This window comes from Equus quagga, chromosome 15 (assembly GCF_021613505.1).
Source record: "Equus quagga isolate Etosha38 chromosome 15, UCLA_HA_Equagga_1.0, whole genome shotgun sequence".
Classification (NCBI taxonomy): Eukaryota; Metazoa; Chordata; class Mammalia; order Perissodactyla; family Equidae; genus Equus; species Equus quagga.
Window position 1 is genome coordinate 27,231,185 of NC_060281.1, and position 14,542 is coordinate 27,245,726.

General features: G+C 54.2%; 1 long non-coding RNA gene across 1 annotated transcript; it reads left to right on the plus strand.

The window, feature by feature from the left end:
* The first annotated feature begins 5,989 nt into the window (after window positions 1-5,989).
* LOC124227470 (uncharacterized) lies at window positions 5,990-14,542 on the plus strand. Its single transcript, XR_006885483.1, has 2 exons — window positions 5,990-6,311; window positions 13,448-14,542. It is a non-coding gene; the product is annotated as an uncharacterized LOC124227470 (long non-coding RNA).

Genomic DNA, 14,542 nt, shown 5'->3' on the forward strand with positions numbered 1-14,542 from the left:
ATTCCAGACATGGGGCCCTGCAGGAAGAGAACATCATTGACTGTTGGGGCGCAGTTGAGCAGGGCCTGCAGCATTCCCCAAAAGGAGAGTGTGTGCAGTGGTTTGAGCATGGCTTGTAAAGTCAGATAAGACTCGGGAGCAAACCTGCCCTGGCCCCACCACTTAGTAACTGTGTGGTCTTGGGCAAGTTATGGAACCTCTCTGGGCCTCCATTTCTTATCTTTAAAAGGGGAACTAAAATGCAACCTCAAGGAGATCAGGATTGTTTATCACAACAGCCCCTGTTTATTAAGCACCCATTGTGTGCCAGGGGCTTTATCAGGCACCTTCTAAGCACGGGAGTGAATGCTCTGGAGTTTCACAGACTGTGGTTAAAGGCCCAGGTCTGCTACTTGTTAACTGTGTGGCCCCAGACAAGGCTCTTAAACTCCCTGGGCCTCAGTCTGCTCGTCTTTTAACGGGGAGGATACATGGGAATGGTAATGCCGGTCCCCGCAGGCTGACACAGGCAACAACGAGGTACCACACAGAGTTTTCATTCCACCGTGCCCAGGGCATGCCTCCTCTGTGCCCACGCTGTGCAATCAAGGATGAATTAGACAAAACCCTGCCTTCAGGAAGTCACGCTGTAGTGAACGAGACAGACAAGGAGACAGCTCTTAGACCTGACATGGAGCGGGGAAGGTGGGCAGCCGTGCTCTCCATGTGGGCAGAGGCTGGAAACTGCATTTGCAAAGCGCCTTCACGTGAAATAAGGATGGTTCCTATCAAAGCCTGGTGGAGCTGAGGGAGAGGGGGCATCACGTCCAGCCCCTCTCGATGCCGCCCCTGTTTTTCTGGACTCCTGTGACTCTCGGGCTGGGGAATGGGGAGCCCCACATTCCTCTTTGTCAGTTCCCCCCTCCCAGGGCAAATGGAGGGGTGGGGTGGGGTAGGGTGTCCTGAGGCTTGGAAACTGTCCCGGTGTCCACCCCAGCCCGGACAAGAGGCTCCGCAGAACTCATGAATGGACCGATCTGCCGGAGACTTAGCATTCTGGGATGAAGACGCCATCAGACTGAGGGCAGCAGGGGTGAGCTCTGGCACTGGAAGAAGTAGCCTGATGTCTGGAGGCCATGAGAGAGGGCAGTTGTCGTGTCCAAAGGGCCTCCCAAGAGACCCACCACTGACCGCTTGGCCCCTCGTTTTCCCTGGAAGGCTGTTGTGGGCACACTTGTCCTGCCTCCTGTTCCGCTGAGAGCTGGCAGGAGCAGGCACCTTGGCTGGGGGCCCTGAGCTCCTTCCATCCAGCCCCTTGCCGTTCAGCACGTGCCTCTGCGGGCCAGCTTCTTGGGTTTCAGGCTCACAGCCTCCCAACCCAGGAGTGAACCTGCCCCTCTCACCAGAGATGTGTGAGCCTGACAGTGAGGGTGGCCGAGATGGTCTCTTGTCAACACAGACAGAGCAGGAGAGAAGGAGGGCTGGAGTGGGGGCGCTGGCTGAGCCTGAAGGCACAGAGGCCTGGTCCCTGGGAGTGTCACTGACCCCAGCAGCTGGGCCTAAGAGCGCCAGCCTGGGCCAACTCTGCTCCCCCTCACACAGAGGGAGGCTCTCGAGCCAGCCGCCTCGCTTCTCCTCCTCCAGGCCCGTCACCGTTTCCACACACAGCAGGGCCTGTGGGGGTGGAGGCTTTTTCCAGACATGTATTTAAGTGAGGAGAGAAAACAAGGCGAGTCGCCCGGGATTTGCCAAGTCAGTAGGCAGGAACCCAACCCGGGAGGCCAAAAATAAGACGCTGGCGAGGGTCACCCTGCTCCCCAGAGCCGGAGACAGTCTACGGCCCGTGCTGAACATTCCACAATCGCATTTCTGTTTGAGGTTGGCCCTTGATCCCAGGGCATCGGTCTCCTGGTTGAAAGGTAGCAGAGCCCGATTGTGGGCAGTGAGTAATGGTGACTCAGGGAAATTCACAAGGACACAGGGAACAGCCCCGAAGTCATGCGGGGACATGCCCTGCTTCCCCCTGCCGGTCAGGGAGCCAGAATCTCTGGTCCCCATCGTAAAGGAGGAATTTCTAAAGTTTTCTCTGGAACTTTGGCAGAATTCTATGGGATCTTTCAGAGAAAGCATCAGGCTTTGGGTGTTTTTTTGGGGGAAATTACTAAAATTTTTTCACCCTTATGTCTATTTATGAATTAGGTCTTTTAGCTCCAGATTATAGTTGTCTCTTTATTCCGATGGGGTGTTTGTTACCTTGTATGACGAACAATATTCCAGAAAGCAAATAATGACAGTAATAAAACAGCTAACATTTATTCAGCCCTTACAACATGCCAGGTACTGGTCTCACCACGTGTTTTTGTTTTTCATCAAATCTAAGGCTCCATTGGTCTTCAGATATACCATTATTTTTGTCCCATTAAAGAATGCTGCCAATTAATCTATGACATGCCGTTGATTATAAGACACCCTGATTTCAGAAAAGTTAAAATGGGAATCTTAGAATCAGTGAAATGCAGTAACTAATTCTCGGTTATCATCTTTGCCTTACAGATGGGTAAACTGAGGAGCAAACAGGTTGAGTGAACTGGCCCCAATGTCACATAGCAAGTGTGTGGTAGAAATAGAATTTGAACCCAGAGTCGGGGCTCCAAAGCCTGTACCCGTAGCCACTGTGCTATATTGTGTCTGAGGATGTGGTATCTGTCCACGGGCAGGACAGAGGGAAGGACACAAGATAATAGAGGGAAAGTTGGGCCCCACCCTCTCCTCCCTCTTTCTTATCACCCCCAGGGCCACTGTTGATGTCCCTTCCAAAAATTGCTCCTCCTCTCACTCTCAGCACTTGGCACCCTGGTTCTTTTCTTCCTCGCCTCTCTCTTGCCCCTGCTTGGACTATTGCAGTAGCCTCTTAGCTGTTACCCTCCTCCAATCTCCCCACCCCCAACCCACACTGAGTCAGTCATCTTCCTAAAATGTGAATCTTATCTTGTCACTCTCTTCCTACACCTCTTAGGGATCCAAATCCCGGCAAGCATTTGTTCATGGACTCATCTGTTTTAGCACCTACTCTGTGTCAGGCTCAGAGGACGTAAAGGTGAGCAAATCCCATTGTGGTCCATGGCCATGGTCTCCTGGAAAAGTGAGACCCCTCAGCGGGCAGGTATGACTCAGTGTGAAAATGCATAAATGGGGGCGTGCTGGGCCCGTTGGGCATGTGGGAGGAGCACCCGCTCTGGGGACTCAGGGATCCCTTCATGGAGAATGAGTAGGGGTTCACCAGGCAAAGGACAGCGAGGATTCCCAGGCAGAGGGGACAGCACGTGCAAAGGCCCAGAGCTGAGAGAGAGGTTGGAGCAGAGTGCCAGATATGATGAGACTAGAAGGACAGGCTTGAGGGGGTGGGGAACTGGGCAAGGCTGTCTCGTACTGGCCCTACTTTTCTTTTCTTTTTTTTTTTTTGGCTTTTTTTAAAGATTGGCACCTGAACTAACAAATGTTGGCAATCTTCTTCTTCATTTTTTTTTTTGCTTTTTCTCCCCAAATCCCCCCAGCACACAGCTGTACGTTTTAGCTGTGTGTCTTTCCAGTTGTGGCATGTGGGACGCTGCCTCAATGTGGCCTGATGAGTGGTGCCATGTCTTCACCCAGGATCCAAACCAGCGAAACCCTGGGCCGCCAAAGTGGAGTGCACGAACTTAACCACTCGGCCATGGGGCTGGCCCCCCTACTTTTCTTTTAAGCCTCTACTCCCTTCTCTTCCTCTCCCCAAAACATCCCTCTGCAGTAGATACTTGTTTCCCAAATGGGCATCTTCCTCTTTACACATTCTCCACAGGAGCAATCCTCTCCTCAGCAAACTCATCCTTCCAGGACTTGCCCAGTAAACAGCCCTGACCCTTGGCTTAGCTCTCTGAGCTCTGAGCCAGGCAGAAGAAGCCTGGGCAGCTGGTCTCGGGTTCGACGGGGGGATTTTAGAGCATTCTGACAGGATTCAGCTGAGTAAAAGCCCGAAGTTCTTACAAAGGCCATTAGGACCCTGCACAGTCTGGACCACCCCCAGCTCTCTGACCCTCTCTTCCACGGCTCTCCCCTTTGCCAGCTCTGCTTCAGCTACAGTGGTCTCCTTGCTGTTCCTTAAATACCCACCCCTGGCATTCCTACCCCAGGTCCTTTGTACTTGCTGTTCCTGGTACACTTTTTCCCTCCCTTGTTTGCACAGCTCCCTTCTTCTTCTTTATCAGATTTTGCCCAAATATCACCTTCTCAGAGAGATTCACCCCAACACCCTATTTAAAATCGCAGCCCCATCTTGTACTCTTCCCTGCTTTATTTTTCTCTGTTGCACTCACCATCTTCAAGAGCTTGTATGATTCACTTATTTATTTGTTTACTGTCTGTCTTTCCCCCTTGAGGTCTGCCTGGTTCCCTCTGTCTCCCCAGCACCTAGCACATTGCCTGGCATACAGTAGGTGCTTAGTGAATATTTGTTGATTGAATGAATGAATTCTGAATTCTGACAGTGTGCCAGGCAGGCTCTGCCCTGGGTGCCAGGGAGGACCGAGAGCTGACGAACGAGGCCTCTGCCCCTCCACGGGTGCTGGTTGAGCTGGTTCTGGCGGGCAGTGGGCCGGGTCCCCTGAGAGCCAGGTGAATCACCGCTAATGAGACAGTGAGCGCCACGCCAAGCCGCTTCCCACACTGGCGGCCGACAGGTCACTGCCTGTCGCCAGGAAACTCCTCAGTAAGGATTGAACAGGACCCTGGGCTGGGGCAGGAGGAAGTACCTGCCTCCCCGGGAGACCCCACCCATTCCTGAGGACTGAGTCGCTCACCTGCCTGGTTCCCCCACCCCCAGGCCTTGGCGAGACGCTGGCGAGATTTCCTTCCTAAAGGAGTTTCGCTCTCCGCGTCCCACGCCCCTCCTGGGCAGGGCCTGTTGTCAGCTAGCCCTGTCTGGGGCACGGAGCCTGCAGAGGGATGGCAGCCGGGCCTGGCCGACACCCATGGGCAGCCCTAGGAGAGTCGGTTGACCAGTTGACTAGGGGTTATTAAGTGTGTGAACAGCATCAATGGAGCTTTTTAAGCCCAACTGGACAGTGACGCGGCCTCTCTGACCACATTGCGCCTGCCCCGCTGGAGCTGTGCGCCCACCAGAGATGCCCATCCAGGGGCAGGACATCGATTTCCGTGAGCCTCTGTTTCCTCATCTGCAGAGCGGGGCAAAGCCTCCTGCCCCGTGGGTGGCTGCAGGGCCCGGGTGAGATCATGGGTACACAGAGCGAGGAATGCAGCTGGGGAGCCAGGCCTCCACCCCGCAGCCCAGGAGATGTGGCTGATGTCTGGGGAGGAGGCCGGCCAGGCCCCAGCCCAGAGCGAACGCAGCCGGTCCATCAGCACCTCCCTGCCTTCCTCTCAGCTCGGCATACTTGAGTCCCCAGACGGCCCTTCTGTCCCCAAACCCAAAGACCCCCTAGCTGGGTTGCCTCACCCCAGCCCCCTGTCCAGGTCTGAAATCCCCACTCTTGTTCATTTGTATCCCTGTCACACGTCTATAGCTTTCAAGGGATGTGTTGGTCAGTCATCAGATGTCCGAGGGGCCCAGTGCCTGATGGGTGAGTGCAGAGGTGGTGAGACCCGGCCCCTGTCTCAAGGACGCACAGTTGCGGGATGGGCAGTCTTGTAAATACACCACGCATGAGAACACCAGCAGGGCCCTCAGACCCGCACACCTCTGCGCAGGGCTCCGCGGGCGAGCGGAGAAGGCAGTGGGTGGGGGTGAGGGTGGGTGTCGACAAAGGAGCTGCAGCTCGAGCAGGGCTGTCTTTGTGCATTGGTGACCTACATTTGTTAGTTAATCCTCACGACAGCCCTGTGATCCTGGCAGCACAGGTATCATCACGCCCGTTTTATGGATGACAAAACCAAGGTTCAAAGAGGTGAAGTGACTTGCCCGAGGCGTCGATGACTGTGAGTGGCAGGGGCTCACCCAGAGTGCCAGTCTCCCGAGCCTCGTGCAGCCGTCTCTCGTGCCCTGCCCCGAGTTCCTTCCTCTCTTCGTGTGTTCGTTTGTCTGACAAACACCTCTCGGGCACTTTCTATCAGCTGGGCGCTGTCCCAAGCTTGTGACTTAGAGGTGGCAAGGTCCTGTTTGGAGGGGAGACCACACACATCCCCAGATGGCAGACTCTCATTCAACTATCCGTTCGACAGATATTCGCTGAGCGCCTACTGTGCGCCAGGCCGTCGGCCAGGTACTGGAGACACAGCAGCGGACAAAATAGACCCAGGACTGCCCGCACAGAGCTTTCTTCCCTGCGGGAAAGCAGACGGTAATGAAATAAGTGAGCAGCGCTCCTGCGGGAACAGGACGCGAGGCCAGGAGTGAAGAGCGGCCGGTGCTATTTCAGACGGGGTGGTCAGGGAGGGCCTTTCCAAGATAGGTCATATTTGCCTACGGTTGTTTTTGAGATGAGATTTGAGCAACCAAGACCTGTGGGTCTCTGAGGAAACATGCCAGGCAAAGGGAACAGCTGGTGCAAAGGCCCTGAGGCAGGAGTGTGCTTGGGCTGCTCTGAGGAGCACCAGGGAGCTGGATAGGGAAGGCAGGGGGTGGTGGGAAGTGAGGTCAGGGGGTCACGGGAGTGGGAGAGGCCTGGATCCTAAAGACTTTGGAGGTCGTAGGAAGGTCTTTGCTTTTATCCCTGGAGAGATGGGAGATGTGGAGGGTTTTGAGCTGGGGATTGACTTAATTCGACCTAAGTTTTCAAAGGGTCTCTCTGGCTGGTTTGGAGAAGAGCCTCTAATGGGGTAGGGGTGGCGTGGGGGCAGGTCACAATGAGGAGGCTACTGAGCTCATCTGGGCAGAGATGGGCCAGGTTGGTGGTGGTGGAGTGGGGAGAAGTGGTCACCTTTGGACGTGTAGCCCCGACAGCATTTGCAGCCAGCCTGGACATGAGGTGTGAGAGAGAGTGAGGGGTCAACGGCAACCCTGGCTCCAAGAACAGGAGGCCAGCCCTGCCCAGGCCATCTCTGGCCTGAGGGGCCACATCCTTCACCTGGAACATGGTACTGCCTGGGATGACACGGAGGTTGGCCAGTGCTGGGCCCCCTTCCCACCCCTCGGCAGCTTGGGCCTCCTAGTTTCCTCTCAAATGTCATGAATTGGGCCCAGCACCTGCCAGTATCCTCCCACCCCTGGTGGGACTGTCAATCTGCATGGCTTTTTTGGAAAGCAGTTTGTCCATATGTATCAAGAGTCTTAAAACTTTTCATGCCCTTTGACCCACTGAGTCCTTTTCTAGGAAGTTCCCCTGGGGAAGTCACCTGAAATGCAGGCGGTGCCTAATGCGTCAAGAGCTTCACTTAGGGGCCGGCCCAGTGGCGGAGCGGTTAAGTTTGAGTGCTCTGCCGCGGGCGGCCCAGGGTTTCTCTGGTTCGGATCCTGGGTGCGGACATGGCACTGCTCATCAGGCCACGTTGAGGTGGTGTCCCACACGCCACAACTAGAAGGACCTGCAGCTAAGGTAAACAACTATGTACCGGGGGGATTTGGAGAGAAAAAGGAAAAATTAAAAAAAAAAAGATTGGCAAAAGTTGTTAGCTCAGGTGCCAATCTTAAAAAAAAAAAAGACCTTCTCCTAGATTATTACGCTGCCCTTAAGCTCATGCTTCCTAAGAGTTTTAATGTCAAAGGACAGCGCTTATACTACAATGTCAAGTGGATACAATATTGTGCATGAGACACAGACAAGGAAATAAATGGACTGGCAGTAGTTATCTCCGAGTGACTGGATCATGGATTGCCATTTTCATTTTCTTCTTTACATTTTTCTGCATTGTATTAATGTTCTAAGACAGACATGCATTGCCTTTATGATAATTTGATTAAAAAGCAGTATTCAAAAAGGAAGGAGAAAGGTAATGTGAGTTCCCAGAAGCTGAGGAAGGACAGCAGAGGCCAAGCCAGGGGCAGAGAACCAATTGCCCTGTCCCTTCCAGGGAACGGCAGCAGCCACGTGGAGCCGGGCAGGCCTGGTGCCCCGCCAGCCGGCCCCTGGGCTCACCTCCTCCAGCACCACTGCCGGGGGCGGGGCTGAGGGTTGCGGCCTTGTGGCGGGAGAGAGCAGAGCCGGTCCAGAGGCCCCTCCTTCTCCCCCTCCTACAGCCCAGGCCACAGCTGGAGTGTGTGTGTGTGTCTACCTCCTCCTTGGCCCCTGCAGCCCTCAGAGTTTGCCCTCCATCTCCTCTGCTTCCATTGCGTCTGGAGGAGGCCTCTGCCTTTGTGCCCTTGTATAATCCTGGTGTCTCCCCTGACTGACTATGAGCATCCTGTAACCAGGGGTTCTCAAAGTTTGGTCCCCAGACAGGCAGCATCAGCACCATCCAGGAACTCATCAGCAATGCAAATTCACAGGTCCCACCCCAGACCCACTGATCTGAAACTCTGGAGGTGGGGCCCGGCAACCTGCTTTGACAAGCCCTCCAGGGCTACAGTTTGAGAACCACTGCCTGATGGTACAGCCCCACTGTGATCCATGTTTTACGCTGATTATTTCATTTTACAGATCATCACGATTCCCACTTAACAGACACAGAAATGAACTCAGAGAGTTTAAGGGACTTGCCCAAGGTCACACAGCCTGCCAGAGGCAGCGCTGGGACCATGAGCCCATGCTTTTATTTTAACCTCTGTGCTTTGCCGCTGCCTGGACTGCAGGCTCAACGTGGGGTCCAGTTGGGCACTGGGCATAGAGAGTGCCACGGACACGGGGTGAACTGGAGTTGGGCACTGTGGTGTCAGAGCCCTGGCTACTCTATTGGAAAGCCAGACTGATTGCCCATGGGACCCAGGCAGCCCTGGTCCCTCCGTGGAGTGAGGGAGGTGGGCTGTGTGCCTGCGGAGGCCTCTCCAGTGATGACAGCCAGTGGCGGTCAGGATGGACAAACACGGCAGAGGAGGAGAGCAGCGCCGCCTGCTGGCCGGAAGGACAACGTCGGTGATGCTGGCGGATAAATACTGGGACCCACAGACAGATCTCAGGGACACGGTGACAGATATGCACGTGTCTCCTCCCACTGCACGTGGGTATACACATCCACATGTGGATGTCTGGTCTGGTGGGCATGTGGGGCTCTCAGCCACACGGCCTGGCAGATAGCACTAACTTCTCTCATTTATTCCCTCATCAAATGTTCATTGAGATGTGCCAAGCCCACAGTTGCTGCCCTTGGTCACCTGTAGGCTGGTGATGGTCAAGAGATGAGGCAATCACATGGTGATGTGGATAAGGGTCCAGGGAAGGATGCAGCCGGTGAGGTCATGGAGGTAGCCCCTAATTCATCTGGACTGAGATTGGGAGCAGTGAAGACCCCCCAGGAAATCCATGCCCCGCTGGGTCTTCTCAGGCGAGCGGGAGATGGCTGGGTGAAGGAGGCAGGGGCTCAGCAGAGCAGAGCTGGAGGAGGAGCTGAGAGGGGAGCTGGGGCCGCTGGCAGAGTGTCATGCACAGGCCGCAGGGTCTGGCCTCTGTCCCCGCAGGCAGTGGGGAGCACGCTGCTGTACCATATTAACACTTTTGTCCTAAAGCTTAGGACCCGGGCCTCTCTCAGCCCCTTCTGGGCTGGGCCTTGGATGCGATTTTTCCCTGCGCACTGTCTCCTCTTGCTGCAGCGGCTGTGCTTGGACGCGTCTGGGGTGGGGAGAGGCACCCCCGTCCCCAGAGAGAAGCCTGTGTCCGGTCTAGAAATGAGGGGGGCAAACAGCAGCCACCGCTAAGTCAGGCTCCCGTGTGCCCCGTAGATGCCTCTTTTCAGCTTGCTAGGCCCCTGAGACAGGTCAGAGGGCGCGGCTGTTCCAGAGCAAACCTCCCTGTGCCCCCCCGGGCACCCCGACTTCCCCCACTCGAGAGTCAGTGCCTCTCTGAGGGGACGGGAACCAGACGGTGAGTTGTGACGGGCGGTGAACGCGGCAGGGGGTTCTAGAGGACTGACACAGGACCATCCAGTCGGAGGGCTGGTGGACAGTGGGGAGGGAACCCCCTGCAGCTGAGAGGGAGGGGAACAGCATGGAGACCCCCCCCAAAGACGAGGTGGCAGGTGGTGCCGAAGAGGAAACGGCAGCTTCCCAATTCTCTCGAGCCTCGCCCGAGGCCTTGACTTTGTCAATGGCTAGCCCTGCTCCCGCTGGCCCCTGGCCTGGCCTCCGGCCTGCGGTTTTCCTCCGTAGAGCAGCGGTGGCGGCTTCCGAGAAGCCCCGTCAAGACTTTCCTGTCAGGGCCACTCCAAGTTCCTCTTACTGAGGAAGGGGAAGTGGCGGAGTTTCTCCTAAGGGCTTTCAGTTTCTTTCTAAGAAGCTGGAGTGTCCCAACCCCGGGGCCCTTGGCAGAGGCAGGTGTCAGCGGGAGGGAGGTCCCACCACAGGGGCTTTCCCACTTCGGTTCCAACCAGAGCGCATTTGTTGGGGCTGGTAGTGGACATTCCAGAGGAGGAAATGAGACGTGTGTGTTCTGCAGGCCCTTTCTCACGCCCCCTCCTTTCTTCCTCCTCCAGGGACATCCCCCAGCCCCCTCTCTGTCCCCCACAACAGGCACGCGCACACGAAATGTCACATCCCTCCCTCAGGAGCATCCAGGGTAGAAAACTTATGATCTCAACCCTGGAAGCCAACCTCTTTTGAGTCCTGCTTCCTCAGGGCTCTGCCGGGCGACTGCGAATCTAACCAGATGACGAACTGACAGGTGACACTGGCTTAATGCAGGTTCCAGTCCGGGAGACGTGCCCGTTTTGGAGGCCCAAAGCTTCTTGAGGATAAACTGTGGGCGCCCAGAGAACTGAGAGGGCGCCTTCTTGAGAAGGCCCGTTGACTTGGTGGGAAAGGAAGTTCTCACGCTGTCATAACAATAGCCACCACTCATGTTAAGTGCTCACTGTGTGCCAGGCACTGTGCGAAGCATCTTGCTTTAATTTCCCCCTACACAAAGTCCCCACAGTGATCCCAGGACGAAGGCACAATCCCCGACATCAAGCAACCTGCCCAGCTCACACTGCTCTACCGAGCCCGTCCTTCCAAGCACACCTGGTCTCAGAAAGGCGGGGAAGGAGGAACAGCAGACCCTCAGAGGAGCTGGCTGGGAAGGGCTGGTCTCCCACCTCCCTGAGATTCTCCAAGCTCTCTGTGCCTCTCTGAGAGGTGGAGAGCCTGCCATCTAGTTAAAGCTGCCTTCCCAGTGCTAACATGGCTGGGGGCCTCCTCGAGGCATTATGAGCTCCTGTCACCTCTTCTATTTTCCTCTACAGGCATTGTTTTAGGGTTTCTGCTTTGCCAACACATGCGTTATGGGGACAGTGGGGGATTCCCCCAAACCATGATGCTGTTCCGTTCAAAAGCATTTGCCTAGAGGTCCACAACTGTGTGACTCATGGGCTGCTGAGGTGGCAAGAAAACTCACAGCTGCAGGGCAGGGTGGGCGGTGTGGGGGTGTGGGAGATGTGTGTGCGTAGGGGACACGGGGAATGGAGGGGGCCTGACCCAGAGCAAAGGTGACACTCAGAGAGCGGCCAGTTTAGTAAATAAAAATACAGGACGTCCAGCTAAATTTGAATTTCAGATAAACAACAACACTTGGGATATCCTTATGCTAAAAAAAACTATTTGTTGTTTATCTGAAATTCAAATGTAACTGGGCATCCTGTTTTGTATCTGGCAACTCTAGACGCTCAACACCTGGGGCAAAGCTCCAGCCTTCCCCAAGGCCTCAGCAGGATGCTGCAAGAGAAAGACAGCAAAGCCAGGAGAAACGCTGGCCTGGGAGGAAAACAAACCTGAGCCTTCTGATGGTCAGAGAAGGGTGGAAACACTCTGCTTCAGGAGTTCCTCCTGCACACTCTCTAAATCTTAACCTCAACCCAGGGCAGAGGCCCCCTTTCAAATCCCACGCAAGTGTCGGTGTTCCTGAAGGAGACCCTCACGTCTCTGGGCTCAGTTTTCTCATCTCTATAATGGGGAGGAGGTTTGGATTCTATGATGCTAAGGACCTCCCAGTCCTTGGCTTTTCTGGCCTAGTGGGAAATCTGCTAGAAGCAAGAGAAGGTGTATGCTAGCCAAGGAGCAAGTTTAGAGAGGAAGAGGGGACAGCTCTGCTGGAAAAGTGCCCCTCCTTCTCCCCTGCAGCACTGGAAGGGGGGTGGGGCATTGCAACTGGCCACCAGGTGCTGGGAGGGCTCCTCTTGGGTCAGGCACACCCAGTGCATGCTGGGACCTCCTGGGAAGGGCCCTCGGGACTACCCACAGCTGGGTCCACAGCTGGTGCCCAGGGCCAGCCAGCTTTTCAAACATCCGTGGAAACACCTGAGCCACAGCCAGGATCATTACCAGCTCTAAAATTAGGAAAGTATGCTGTAAGGATGAAATGATTAAATGTCTACAAAAGGTTGACTAGACAATTGCAACTCAGTGCCTATAGTTTATGTAAATTATATGTGATGTGGCACGTGTCTGCTTTTGGATACGTTTGAGGGGTGTGGCCTCTGAGAGGAAGAATGCCCAGGGCTTCAAGCTTGGCTAAGGGCATGGATGTGGAGACAGGCAATCTCCCCCAGACCAGCAACCACGCTCCAGGGTCTGATGGCGGTGGGGAGTCAAAACTTAGCAGCCAGAATCTCTGGTGACAGAGATGGGAGAGGTGGTCTGGGAGTCAGAGAACTGAGAGGAGTGTCAGGGCCCCAAATGGTCCCTGGAGACAGGCCTGGCAAGACCAGGTGGAGGCCTCAGGGCCCGGCTGCAGCTTCAAACAGGGCTGCAGTCTTGACAGGTTAATTGGAAGCCACATGGCGAGGCAAGTCCTGGGTGCTCCTCACGCTGGGTGGGTGCTGACATTACTTTTCCACCTCGCCTGCTGGAAAGGCCAGGGATGCTAACATGCAGCCTGCGGTGGTGGCACCTCAGGGGGTAGGGGTACCCAAGGCCCCCATAACCACCACCAGCCCCATACCTCTGAGCCACCACCAGTAGGTAATAGTCTTTGCTGTGTATGAAGGCCATTTTGTCCATCTTACATTAAAGTGTGTCTCTAGGAAACTGGGTGCGTTCGTTCGCTCAGGAGGCCATAACAGTACCACTGTCGAGATGGCTTCCACAGCAGAAATGGATTTCCTCACCGTCCTGGGGGCTCCAAGTCTGAGATCAAGGTGTTGACAGGGTTGGTGTCTTCCGAGGCCTCTCTTCTCCTCTTTGTCTTCATGTTGCTCCCTCTGTACCTGTCTGCGTCCTTATCTCCTCTTCCCATAAGGACACAAGTCGTATTGGATTAGGGCCCACCCTATGACCTCATCTTACCTTGATTACCTCTTTAAAGACCCTGTCTCCAAATAGAGTCATGTTCTGAGGTACCAGGGGTTTAAAATTTCAAAATGTGAATTTGGGGGACACCATTTCAGCCCATAACACCTGCTGATTTTTACCCTACAGTGGAAGTGAAACTGTGCTGGCTTTGGAGATACAGGTTGGGGACCGGGCCCAAGACCACTCCTCAGAGATGACCACCTCCCTCTGGCGATCCTGGAGTCTCCCCTGCCTGCCAGTTTTGATCAGGGGTAGTTTGGGGACACAGCCTCTGGACGTGGCCCCCACTGGCCGGCCGGCTGGGAGGGCTCAGTGTTGTGACCAAAATGCTGGGACTTCTCAGAGAAGAGTGGGCAGCCCTCTCTACCCAACGATAAAGGTCTGATCATCTTTGTCCGTGACAAACTGTCATCTTTAAAAACAAAGTTTCAAATTCGCCACCAGGAGCTGTTATTCACAGGATCATCCATGAATCTTTGGGAAAAAAGAGAGAAACTTTTAGCATTTGTGTTTTTCCAAAAGTAGCCCATGTTTATTGTTGAAAACACAGATAGACGCAAAAGAAGAAAACAAAATGAACGATAATCGGGCCTCCCAGAGATAATCGCTGTTAACGCTTTGGTTTCTACATCTATCTGCATCTATGGATGTGTCGTAATTGCCATCTCCATCTCCGCTTATGCAGCTGAATTCACTTTAAAGATAAGATTGTGCTGTACCATTTCATAACTTCTTATCAACTACTATATCAGGATCACTGGGCTCTGACTTGCTGTCTACACTGCCCCTTTCCACCGCGGCAGAGTGTGCGAGTGCCGCAAGCTGTTCAACAGATTTCCTATTGTTGAATAGTTGGGTTGGTTTACCATTTTTATGATTTAAGATGGAGCGGCAACACAGCCTTATGGCCAAATCTTTGCCACAATTATTTACTAAGGATAAGTTCCTAGGAGTGAAATTTCTGAGTTGAAGAGAAAGCACTATTTAAAAGTTTTAAACTACTTATTTTTGAGTAAATAGTATATTCAAGAGTTTCGAAATTTAAAAGGGATCTCCTCACCTCTGTTCTCATGTCACCCAGTTCCCTCCCCAGAGGCAGTCACTATTGCCAGTGTCTCCTGTTCTTCCCAGAGATATTTTGCACCTATATTCTATATATGTCTACAGTATCTGTGTATGTATATATACACATATACAAAATACAGGCGTATTCTCTATAAA